A 13,408-nucleotide genomic window follows, 5' to 3' on the forward strand; every position below is an offset into this window, starting at 1 on the left:
CATGGCCAATTTTTTTGGAAGTGGGTGGCCAGGTCCTTCTTCCTAGTCTGTCTGCTCTAGAAGCTCTGCTGAAACCTGTCCACCATGGGTGACCCTGCTGGTATTTGAAATCCTGGCAGCATAGCTTTCAACGTCGTTGCAACACGCAGCCACCACAATGTGACCACCAACAGACCGGTGCTGTGGTTCCCTGACGGGGACACCAATTGGGGCTATAGTGGGGAGAGTGCCAGATCTCAACCACTAGACCACCAAGGCAGGCTGGCTTTTTAATACTAGTTTAGTGTCATATAATTAGAGAGAAATTTAACTTCCAGGAAATGAAATTGTGCGAATGCTCAGTTCTTTATTTTAAAGCTCCTACCTAATAAGTCCTCAGTCTCAAGGAACTCGTGAGGGAAGCCACCATCCTTCTGCTCAACCTTATCGAGTCCTCCCCTTCCCCAGTGCCCCAGCTACGGTCTTGGGGAATCAGAAGCAGCTGTGGACAGAAACCAGTAATTGTGGTTCAACAGGAATCCATGAAAGGTCAGCAGCCACAGTCTGATCTTCCTCCTTTCAGATGGGCACATGTTACATACGGAAGTCTCCACAGAGGCCACAGGGAAGGCTGAGCAGAAAGAAGAGAGCTGGGGTGTGTTTAACAAGGCCACCTCCGTGAGCATCCTGGACGGACTTCAGGGGCTCAGGCGGGGTCTTGCCTCTCCTTTCCTCATCACACCATGTGGAAAACCTGGACACCAAATTCATAAGAAACGTGCCAATCCACAAATGGCAGGGTTGGTTTTTGTTTACTAAAATTAAATCAGAAAAATCTCTGAGAGTGTAATTCAGTAACTAACGGACACCTGAAATTGAGTTCATTATCATCTCAACGGCAAAACAGGGTCTCTTCATAGGTAGATGTTTGTCTGTTTGTAAAACGCTTTACATTAACTTCATTCGATCATTAGTAAATTTAAGGTACATAAAATCCTGCCTTACTGTTGAGGAAAAGAAGCCTAAATGGATTAGATTTGCCCAAGTGGACATAGCAAGTAGCAGAAATAAAAACTAAAATTCTTCTTCTCTGACTACACACACATCTCTCTTCCCTTTATATTATGGAATATTCTTAATCTGCTATGCTAAACATATTATGGGGCATAGGAAGGTCCTCATGGAAACTTGAACACTGTTTGCATCATGCTGTCCTTTACTCCCTGACTTTTGGAAACCTGGCCACAGTTAATTCCTGTCATGATGTGACGTTTTATTGCTTATGATCATGGTCACTGAGGAATCAGTGACAACCCTGGACACTCTAAACAGCCTGTCTAAGGGAGACAAAACAAAACAAAACAGATTCAACCAACCAACAAACAATGCAAATAAATAAAAAAGCAAAATAGGGCAAAACCAAAAAATGAAACAAAAAATACAAATAACAAAACAAAAAACTGCTCAAGAAATCCAGTTTTCGCATCACTATGCTAATCGCTAATAAAGAAAAATTAAATTATTTTTCTGCATTCTTTTGTGCCCTGTGCTATTGCAATGAATAGAGTACTGATTTGGAGAAAAAAGATAAAACCAAGTTTAATTTTTTCTTTACATATTTCTCTCCTGCCAGTGTAAGAGTGAATAATCCTTTAGCTTTAAAAGTTGTTAGAAATTTTGGTGGTAATTTAAGGAAAATATCTAAGTTAAAAATATAAAAATCTTGAGTATTTTGTATTTTCTCATCCTACTGCATTGCCTTCTTGTATATTAGAAAACTAAGCCCTGGAAACATAATTTTTTGACGGTTTCTTTGCCGACTTTATCGGTGCTCAATATTCTGTCTAAGTGTGTTTTGAGAAAACCATTACCATTGATGACTTAGCTAATTTTGCTAAATGCTTTTTGTGTTTTATAGCAATATAGTGTTAGCATTAAGAATTCAATTCACTTTTAAGTCCTCTTTGGGTTGAAAAGAACAGATGTAAATTGCAATTAAATAAATTGTTGTTATTGGGGTGAGGTGTGTGTAACAGTATTACCAAATAAAGATGTTAGTCCTCGCATGGAATAAATAATGGAAATTGGTCAGCTATAATGTGTAAGGTCAATTAATTTAGTCTTCCTAACCATGAAGACATTTGTAGGCAATTCCAAGAATGTTAAAACTTTGGATCTCAGAAAAAAATGCGGTGCTAAAGATGTAAAAGTTGATACACCTGAAGCAAGGTAGCATTGAGCCTTCATTGGGAAGACAAGAATATTGTGCGGTGGACCCGAGGGACCTTGAGTTAGCTCAGTCAATTAAGTCATGGTTAATTTATGCTGGATTCTGCTCTCCTGAGTCTGTAAAAGCCGAGACTTTAGTTAACCGGCAGTATTTAGTTTAATAAAAGTAAAGTCTTTAAAAATGAATTCTAGAGAGAGAAAAAAATCTACTACTGAATCGATCAATAGACAGCAAGATTCTCATTTTAATTTGCGTCAATGAAAGTTAAAATGAATTTAGAAGCTAATAAGAAGAGGGTTGCTTTCTTCAAATGGATAACCAAATTTCCCAGATAATTGTTAGCATGGCTTAGCAGCTCTGTCCAGACGTGTGACAAATCGTAAGTATGCACAAGAGCAAAGACTTTCTTTGCAGCCATTCCTGCCACTGGTGATAAGTTCGTGCTCTCTCTGGGTCTAACGTGAAACATTCAGTTGCTAGTACCTTCGGTCAAAATGATTCTGCAGAGGCTGTGAGTAGATTTTGATTACTCTAATTATCTGTCTGAACATAATACATGAGCCTAATGGGCCTTTGTGTATTTAGGGTATGTTGTAAGCATATGTCTGTAGACCTAGCTGGGTTCCTAAACCACAGAGAAAATAATGGAGGCTTATTCAATCTGTTCAAGGGAAAAAGCAAAAATGAATCAAGGAAAATGCCTTAGCTCCAGTCACACAGTGACTCAGACAGTCTAAATATTGTGCAAAACATTTGATTGAGGACAGGAGTAGCACTTAGAATAGATCTTTCCTTGAAAGAAAACAATGAGGGAGGTATGTGCCTGTAGGAATATCTTGGCTGAGGAAGAAAAATTATGTAGCTGATTTGACTCAACTTGTTTTTCTGAAATATTTAATAAATCCTACCAGTGTGATCTGAGTTCTAGAAAAGTCATGAATAATGTCATCTTATGAGATCGACTTTGAGAGAACAATTATTGTGTATGATGCAATGAATGAACTCCACGAGTTCAAATGTTATGCCCCCAAGAATACCACGTGTGGACATTGCTCCACCAAACAGCAAAGGGATTGAGGACATAGGATCTGGAGTCAGACTGCCTGGTTTCAATTCTGATTCTGTCATCTACTAGTTGTGCGATCTTGAACGATTTATTTAACTTCTTTGACTTCAATTTTTTCCATATGTATAATCGAGATAATAATAGTTTCTACCGTATAGGTTATCGAGAGGATAAAATGAACTACATATATAATGCACTTAACACTTCGACGGAGTAGCAGCTCAGGAAATATTAGTTTTAGTTATTTGTTTTCACTTTAATGTCACTTACCATTTGACTTGCAAAGTCTATGAGGTAATATCTGGGGGCCTCTATCAGCTTCTAGAACACACAGTTCCGTTCTGTGGTTCTACATCCTTTGTTTTGTGCTCAAGAAGAGCGAGCAGAATAGGCTGAATTAGAGCCATCTGTTTATGTAAGCAAGAGGCGTCTGGTGCTCTTTTCCTCTCCCTTCCTCTGAGGCAGAGTCCAGGGCAAAGAGTACCATCGCATACGAAAAGTGGTGCTTCCACAAAGAGGTATTTTCAAAAATGATTTGTTATTTCTCCTGAATTTAAACTATGAGCTACTTTCTGTCATTATTTTTAAAATATATCAACATAATGCTGTTATATTTTATGAACTTAACAGTGTGTTATATAAAATGTCTGAGATCGCAACATTTAATGAGGGCCATACTTGAGACTTTTTTCAAACTGAATCTTTTCTATGTGTTCCTAAGAAATCTGGCATCAGGGTCAGATATGAAGTAGCTGTTTAGAAAAATGATGATGAGAAAGACACCCTCTCCATGACTGCAAATGCCTAAGCTCATGTTATCCCTCATGAACCACACGCTTCAGGTAGTGATTGAGCACGGCCATGCGTCCACACAGGCGATGTGGCATCAAGTAAGAAGAATCTCATCTTTGTGACTTGCCATGTTTCATGGCCAGCATGAGGGATGTTCTTTTTTTTTTGGCCAAAGTCAGTCAGTAGATACTGATGTAGAAGCTCAAATGTGACAGTTTTCAGCAGTAACTATCAAAGTTTCTGTTGGTCTAGAAAATCAATAATGGCTTGCTCATGTTGACTGAAGCGTTAACTGCACAATGGAAAGAAGGTGTTTTGACAACAATGGTGCTCATATTAGGGTCTTGAAAACAAAGCTAAGGCAGGCAATCTGAAAAGTGTTCTGTTTTCTGCAGTGGATGTGAAGATGTCCTCGTGAAATGATAGATGTCTACAGAAAGAAAAATAAAAAAGTGAACTGATTTCTAGGTCTGAAAAAGGATAGATCATAGAAATAACTTTTAAGGCTTGGTTAGGGGCTGGCACCGTGGCCGAGTGGTTAAGTTCACATGCTCTGCTTCGCTGGCCCAGGGTTTTGCCGGTTCGCATCCTGGGCACAGACCTAGCACCTCTCATCAGGCCATGCTGAGGCAGCATCCCACACAGACAACCAGAAGGACCTACAACTAGAATATACAACTATGTACTGGGGGGCTTTGGGGAGACAGAAAAAAAAATAAGATTGGCAACAGATGTTAGCTCAGGGCCAGTCTTTAAGAAAAAAAATAATTGGTTAGGAAAAGAAGACAAAAAACAGAAACACACAGATCTTATATGTCTGTACAAAAGTCAGGCCCTTTTGAAAATTAGGGAAAATGGTAAAAACAATAATTATCCCATGTGCCTAATTGTTACCCAAAACCTTCATTTAAAAGGCTAACATTTTCTTATAAAGGAATACCTGTCCATTGTAAGCAACTTGGAAAATGTTGATGGACAAAAAGAGGACCATGTAAATAATCCATTTTCCAGCTAACTACCTTTGCACCAGCACAGTGCATTTCATAGGAGGCGACTACTGCGATTTCTTCAATCGCTAATCTGCTCAGAGGCCCCCTGGTGCACCTAAAACAAAGCCTACTTTATTTTCCATGCCTCCACAGCCCCAACGGCCTGGCCCCAGGCTCTCTCTCTTTCTCCCTACTTTCCCACCACTCTTCCCCTGGCTTGTTCTGCTCCAGCTCAGGACTGAGCTGGGATTTCTCAAACACACGGAGCACATTCCTACCACAGGGCATCTCCGCCGTTCCTTCACTGGAGTGCTCTTCACTCAGCATCTCACAGCCTTTGCTGTGCGCTTCGTTCAGGTCTCTGCTCAAGCACACCCCCTCAGAGAGGCTCCCCGGACACCCCAACTGAAGCAACAAGGCTCCCTCTCCTTTACCCTGCCATTCCTTAACCTCAGCAGCACTTAGCACTACCTACCTTCATATCGCTCATTCACTTTATCCACCAAAATGTGAGCTCCTTAAGGACGGGAACTTGACCTGTTTTGTTCATAAATGCATCCACAGGGCTGACAAAGCTCTTGACCGATAGTACGCTCTCAATAAATATTTGCTGAGTAAATGAACACCCAATGTTCACATCTTGGTTATAAAAATAAAAAATAATGTTTTACAGTGATTATTTGGGCCAGCCGTTCTTCTAAAAGCTTTATGTGTGTAAACGTATTTAAACCTCCCAACAATCAGATGAGAAAGGTATTATTTTTTCCCATCTTATGAATGAGGAGGTTGAGGCACAAGGATGTTGAACAATTTGCTCAGGATAGAGTTAGGAAATGATGGAACTGGACGAACGCAAGGACTCTGGCCTCAGAGCCAAACGCTCAGCCACCAGTTCACTCTCTCCTTTCTTTCTCTCTCTCACAATACTCAGATGCTCAAATATGCACACACGCGCATTCCTAACAGTGTTTTGGAACACTTCTCCAAATAATTAAATATCCTCGGGCAACATCATTTTATGCCTGCACTGTATTCTACTCTGTGAGTTTGCCAGAGGGATTCTAAATCAAGCTCAGATGATGGACATTTACAGATGTTTTTTCTTTTACTATTAGAATTAATGCTTATTTACTATAAATAAAATTATCAGATAAAAAAGATGTATGTTCTCAAGGCCTTTTTCAAAATTTGTATTACTAAATTGTTCTCCAGAAAAATTAACTTAATATCCATTTCTTCTTATCCTTACAAACCTGGCTATGTATATACATAGTTTTTTTCATTTTAATCATTTTGATAAAATTTTGTATTTGAATTTTAATTATTAATATTTGTCTGCTTTCTAGTGGGGTTGAACATTTTTATAAATTTATTTCTGCAGTTTTGGACTTACCATTTTTATTGAGGAAAATGTTTAAATTTTGTCTCATAGACTTCTAACATTCATGTATTAAGTATAGTAATACTTGGTGATATATTTTGCAAATATTTTTCTAGTTTATAAGTGCCTTGAAATTTTTCTTATCCTGTATTACGGCAAAAAGAAATTTCAGGTATTTTATCATGTGTGTGTGTGTGTATGTGTGTGTGTGTATGTGTATCTCTTTTATTCTGTGATTACCCACTGGTTTTACATATTTTTAAACACACAAATGCCCTCATGCGTACCATGTTCAGGCTACTTCCGAGTCACTGGTTTTGTTCACGTGCTTTCATTCTGGAACTGAACCCAGGTTTACAAGCTGTGTATTTTGGCAAGTGTTTATCTTTGATACTAAGCAAGTCATTGGGCACACCTAGAATTTCCCCCAAACATGAAGAATTAGCCAAAAGGAACCAATAAAAAGAGACTAACAGTTTAGTTTGCCTTTCACCTACCTATTGACTTTTTCCCTGTCTGTCTTGGATACCAAAGGGAAACAAAGATGGGGGTAAAGGCATGCGAGTGAGAGAGGAGAGGTGCCAGGTCATTTTACAATTTTACATTTTCCCTTTGCCTATCTGATTACTGAGTAATTTATTGTAGAACTGCGCCAGGTCAAAAAAGAAGAGGCATTTATTTTTTCACAGTGGGATGGTGAGCTCAGTTACGGCTAACTTTGTGCCAGGTGTGTATATAAATAGATATGCACATATATTTGCATACATGTAAATATTACATATTTATTACACTACATAAATATTACATATTTATATATAATATTTGCATATATTGTAAATATTTAAAATATGTATACGTTTTTATATACATGTATCACATATATACACACATTATATATATATATGTGTCAATTACAAGTCTATTGACAGATAGATAGATAGATCAATCAATCAGCCAATCACAAAGCTTTTCTTTCTCATCTAATTCCAAGGAGGTTTTCTATATAATCCCTCTCACTCCTGGCAGACATTTCCGTAAGAGGAATACGCAGACATTTTTTTTAGTGCATTTCACCTGTGCCCAATAGTAAATAAGAGAAACAACTCAGGAACAGAAACTCAGTTAAAATATTCTGAAGACTGAACTTTAAAGCAGTGTAAGAGATGCAGAACTCTGTGCATCCACAGCGATGTAAAGAAGTCGGCAAGGCATGAATCCATTCGACACTGACTGTCATGGTCCACTGAAGCAGCCTGAAGAAAGACACAGAATCAGAAGACAAAAGAAGAGGATGCCGAGACCAGAACAAGGACAGAATCTTTAGAGAGCCTCTCCTGAAGCAGGACATCCCCAGTTTCCTAGAGAAAGGGGATAGAGCCAACCTGGAGTCATAACTCTAAAAAATATGCAATTATACTGTGTATTGTGAATAAGCATCTTTAAAATCATTTTTTGGTAAAATACAGGCAGTTTATTCAAAAGAGTAATTTAACTCTTCTCAATAAATAACGATATTTTATGAAGTCCTATGTTAAAGGAACCTCTTTAGGGATTGAAACTACTAAACCCAGTTGGCACTAGAATCACTCCCATTGGTTCCAAGTTAGCTAGCACGGCTGGGTTCCAGACCTCTCAGAATGCCATCATCACCTGGCCCAAGCCACCCTCATCTCTGTCCTGGACCACCACAATGGCCTCCTAATGGGCTTCCCTGGGTCCACACTTGATGCCCCTACACTTTACTCTCCCCCCAACAACAGCCACACTTTAAGTAGGGCTTCCTTCTAGCAAATAGTGCGATGCTACTATTTATCCTACTTTGCAATGACTTAGGAAACTTCCGAGGAAAGAATTCATCATTTTCATAGCACAGTAGAGAAACCAATACCATCTGTGTCCACATCTCTCAATGAATCCAGGACACGATGTCCGGGTACATAAAATTCACCCTCTGCTTCTGTGATCAAAGCATCTTTGCCTGTGTTTCAGGAAGAGATTATTACCCCAACCAGCAATGATCATTCGATGTCAGGTTATAACTATTAAACTTGGTTTCCCTTATCTCACTGGCAAGTCCTAGGCTCTCATTGATGATTTCTACTTCTCTTCCTAATTTTGGAGTATTTCTGTTCACCATCCTCTCCTCTTCTATTCTGGAATTACACCATAGTTGCCTCCCCCAGCCTTGTGGCTTTATATAGCATTTGTACACTGATGAACTGGAAATGTATATCTGGCCTTGGTCTCTTCCTTGAGTGACCATTTTATATGTGCAGGCACATTCAACATCTCTTTTCTCAAACTTTACAAGTCCAAAACACAGTCCTTGAATTACTCCCCGGACCTCTGATGTGTCCCCATTTCAGAAACGGGAGCCACGTCCCCTCTGTTGTTCCGTGCTAAAACTCTGGAGTCATTCTTAACTCTTGCGTTTCCCTCATCTACCCCGCCACCGCCACATCCATCCACAAATTCTATCACCTCTACCATCCAAATATAATGCAGAGCCCTGTCACTGCTCGCCATTGCTGCCACTCGGGTCCCAACACAAGCTTCTCTTTCGTGGCCTGCTGCAACATCTCCTGACTGGCTTTGCTGTTTCCACCCTTGGTCCACCTACACTCCTTTTCACGGGGCACCTGGAGTAGTGCATTTAAAATGCAAATCTGACCATTTCACTCCCCCTGCTCAAAGTCTCCCCAACTGTATTGAGACTAAAATCAGTTTTTCTCACCCTTTTCTTCACACCCTGCCTCCATGATCTGACCCCTGACCTTCCTTTTGCCACTCTCCTCTTCTCTTGCTCTGCTCTAGATTTCCTATCTTCTTTGTGGTTTCTCCAACACGCCAGCCACACTCTCCACTCACAGCCTTTGGCCTTTGGTCACTATGACTCAAAGCACCTTCCCCAACTCCCGCCACCTTCCCATCCATACACAAACTTTCACACGACCTGCACTTAGCACATTCGGGCTCTGCTCAAGCATCATGCTGTCAGACAGGTCTTCCCTGTTCATGCTGTCTAAAAGAGCACCCATCTCCCATTATCCTGGATCCTCTCATGCTGCTTCATTTATCTTCCTAGTCTATTACATACGTATGAGCTCATTTGCATATTGTCTGTCCCTCCCACTAGAATGTAAACTCAACGAGGTCAGCGACGTCATTGGTAGAGTTCACCACTATACCCCCAGTGTCTAGAATGGTACCCAGCACATAGTAAGTGGTCTGTAAGTATTTTAGATGAATTGCTATTTTAGCTAGCTTTCAAAATTGTCATCTAACATAGTCTTGCTTTTCAATGGGTATGGAACTGATTAAAATATACAGCAATACTAATGCAAAAATTATCAAGGGCCGGTCTGGTGGCACATCAGTTAAGTTTGCACATTCCACTTAGGCAGTCCAGGGTTCATCAGTTGGGATCCCAGATGTGGACCTACACACCACTTGTCACACCATGCTGTGACAGGCTTCCCACATACAAAGTAGAGGAAGATGGGCACAGATGTTAGCTCAGGGCCAGTCTTCCTGAGCAAAAAGAGGAGGATTGGCAGCAGAAGGTAGCTCAGGGATAATCTCCCTCAAAAAGAAAAAAAAATTATCAAAATGACTCTTTAATAAGAAATTGGTAGATATAAAATGAGATCTTACATCTGTATTTCATTTAACTAAATCAGCTGAGAAAAAGGGGAGGTGTCACTAAACCAACTTTTTTTTCCTGAGGAAAATAAGCCCTGCGCTAACATCTGTGCCAGTCATCCTGTATTTTGTATGTGGCTCACTGCCACAGCATGGCTGACAAGTGGTGGAGGTCCATACCTGGGATCCGAACCCACAAACTCAGTCCATTGAAGCAGAGTGCCCCAAACTTAACCACTATGCGACAGGACTGGTCCTAAACCAAAATTTTAAACAGGTAACACAATTTGTTCATCCACCACCACCACACCAAGACCATCTTTTGTCCATAAAAAATGATCCTTTCTGGGGCCGGCCTGGTGGTGTAGCAGTTAAGTTCATGTGCTCCACTTCAACAGCCCAGGGTTCGCAGGTTCAGATCCTGGGTGCAGACCTATGCATGCATGGCATCAGGCCATGCTGTGGTGGCATCCCACATATAAAACAGAGGAAGATGGGCACACATGTTAGCTCAGAGCCTGTCTTCCTCAGCAAACAGAGGAGGATTGGCAGCAGATGTTAGTTCAGGGCTAATCTTCCTCACCAAAAAAAAAAAAAAAGATCCTTTCTTGCATAGGTTGCTGTCATGTTCATCTTATATGCAAATATGAATACAGACTACTTACTCCCAACATATGATTGCTCAAATTATATTTTAAAATCTTTTTTATTTCTTCTCTCCAAATCCCCCCCAGTACACAGTTGTATATTCTAGTTGTGAGTGCCTCTGGTTGTGCTATTGTGGGACGCCGCCTCAGCATGGTTTGATGAGTAGTGCCATGTCTGCAGCCGGGATCTGAATCAGTGAAACCCTGGGCCGCTGAAGCAGAGTGCAGGAACTTAACCACTTGGCCACAGGACTGGCCCTTCAAATTGTATTTTAAATTCCAGTTTTTCTGAATTTATTTTGTTCCCCTCTCTTCAGGATATAGCACACTGTGTTGATTAATGATAAATGTATATCTTGGGCTGATGCCTGGAAATCTCTAGATCTGCACTAGCTTGTGGTCAGATTTGATTGTGAGACCTCTCCCTCCCCGGGACCTACCCTCCTTATAACAAAGGAAATCTTAAACAATAATACTAATAAATATTTCCTTATATTAATAACTCTTGATTGCTAAAAACAAAAAAGTGCTGTCTAAAATTCCACTTAAACTCTCGATTAATAATAATAAAAATGTTCATTTAAATTATGCTTTTATTAAAGTTTTGAGACTGTTCAAGGACTTTAAAAGTAACAATGAAAATGGCTTAAGTTTGTTCAACGTTTAAGATTGTGTTTCCTCCAGACTTACATGTACTTATTGTTGTCTTTTTTTACTAGCCGTTAAGGGAAATTCACCAGATAGTAATATTTGCAATTGATCACATATTTTCCAGAACTCTTTATTCTAGTTTCAAGTTGCCTGCATGTTCCATATAAATCAATCTGTTTTCCTTATGCATGAACTATCAGAACTTTTTAAATTTAAATCAAATATTTTCTGAGGACTATTTATTTGGGGTTTTATCTCTAAAATGTACCTGAAGTTTCTTTTTCTGTGAACTTCTGGGATACACTACATATGGCTAGAGACCAAAGATGTGGCCATCGTTGTCCTTCTTCCCGAGCCAGAGCCTCTATCATAACACAGAGCCAATCTAAACGAGATTTAAAAGTTTATGCCCAAGGGAAGTGTTTGCTGTTAACTAGCAATATGTACAATTAAAGCACGGTCACAGTGTTTTAATCAGGAAAGCTAAGAGTCGTTTCTGTCCTGTGGGGTAATAAATGAAGGCAAAAGCAATTGAACATACTTTCTGATGTGCTAAATGATATATGGACTCTCTTGACTGACCAAATTGGAAGGGCCACATGCTTAGTTAATCAACCCTGCACAGGCATATTGGGGGAGAGGTAATAAATATAACAGATGTTACACTCCCAGGGGTTGGGGTACAATGGATTTGATCCACTACCTCAGTAATTAAAGGAATGCCTTTAAAGGCCTATTATCAAACGCCTGACTATAAAAGACAATGAATTTTTATTCTCAGTCGTTCACTGTAAGTGGAGATAGTAATACTATCAACCACAATGGTGAAGCTGGCCATTGACTAATATGTTGACAGTTAGGGTAGAAAATCGGATCCGGGAAGACCAGTTAATGCACTTCTTTACAGAATTTTCAGGGCTGATTAGAACAAAACTATATCCAGAGGAAGCCATTAAGACTACACTCAGGTGATGAATTGCTGTTCCTGCAGACTTTTCTCCTTCAAGGATAAGCCATCTGTTCTCTGCCTAGAAACATTGTTTCTCTTGCACACAATCTAAGTGCAAAAGGACAAAAGGAATTCTTGGCCAAAATTTAGTCATCTGCCATTTCTTGTGTGTATACCACAACTTCTTGTGTGTGTATACGTGTTAGAATGGGCAAGTAACATTTCTGGAATTAAAAGTGTGATGCCTGTTTTCTGCTGATAAAATCTTTTCTGTTGTGAAATTCCTGTCACTGTTTAAACTTTTTAAAGCATGAAAGTTGAATTAAATAGCATATATGAATTGCTCCTATCAATGGAGAGAACAGAGTTTCCTTAGATGTCTTTATGGTTCAACAAATTTGAATTTTTTTTCCTCCATTTCCACCATCTCTGGCCACTACCTTCAGACCTACAGTTGTAATGTTGCTATTTGGTTGGTTGGTTGTGATTTAGCCAGAAAAGAACGATGTCTTGGAAGATGGCCCTTTTCCCTCCTTTCATAACTCTTTAGGAATAGAGAAGAAATCCCTCTATCTCTTCTTCTCCCTTTTGTTTCCTCAGTCTTGGCTGGAAAAATGCACTCAGAAGAAAGCCCAAGAAGAATAAAAAAGGAGCTATCTCCTTTCTCATCCCATGCTGTGTCCTGGGCACGCTCTCCAACTCTGAACCTGCCTTTGATCAACCACCATTTAGGTTGAACTTCAAGTCCCAGAGTGATTGGAATTAAAACTTGGGTCTAAACTTTACTGACGAGAGCGCTCACAAAGTAAACTATCCCTGCAGCAAGCCACCTTGAAGATGTTACTTGCGTACCCTCGTCCACTTGTCTTTTCTGGCCGCTTTTCTGTCTTTCTGTCTCACCCGAGCAAGCCCAATCCTTCTGAGCCTCTGTCTACTCAGTTGTAAAATGAAGATGAAAATCACATCCATTCTGTCTCCTTTCACGTTATTCTTATGATTAATAATAAATTAATTTATGTTCCATGTCAAAAAAATACGGGTGGGTGTAACCTTTTAAAAACCTGCTCTCCATCTCCAACACT

The 13,408-nt window shown here is 39.8% G+C and overlaps 1 long non-coding RNA gene across 4 annotated transcripts in view; it reads left to right on the forward strand.

The window, feature by feature from the left end:
• The first annotated feature begins 3,613 nt into the window (after positions 1-3,613).
• LOC139084872 (uncharacterized) overlaps positions 3,614-13,408 on the forward strand; it is a 45,115-nt gene continuing 35,320 nt past the window's right edge. For 2 of the 4 annotated variants that reach the window (XR_011542736.1, XR_011542738.1), the window contains exon 1: positions 3,636-3,793. This is a non-coding gene — a long non-coding RNA (uncharacterized lncRNA). Of the gene's footprint in view, positions 3,794-13,408 lie in introns of all 4 variants that reach the window. The other 2 variants (XR_011542731.1, XR_011542737.1) reach the window with 2 other exon arrangements.

Source organism: Equus przewalskii, chromosome 1, assembly GCF_037783145.1.
Source record: "Equus przewalskii isolate Varuska chromosome 1, EquPr2, whole genome shotgun sequence".
NCBI lineage: Eukaryota > Metazoa > Chordata > Mammalia > Perissodactyla > Equidae > Equus > Equus przewalskii.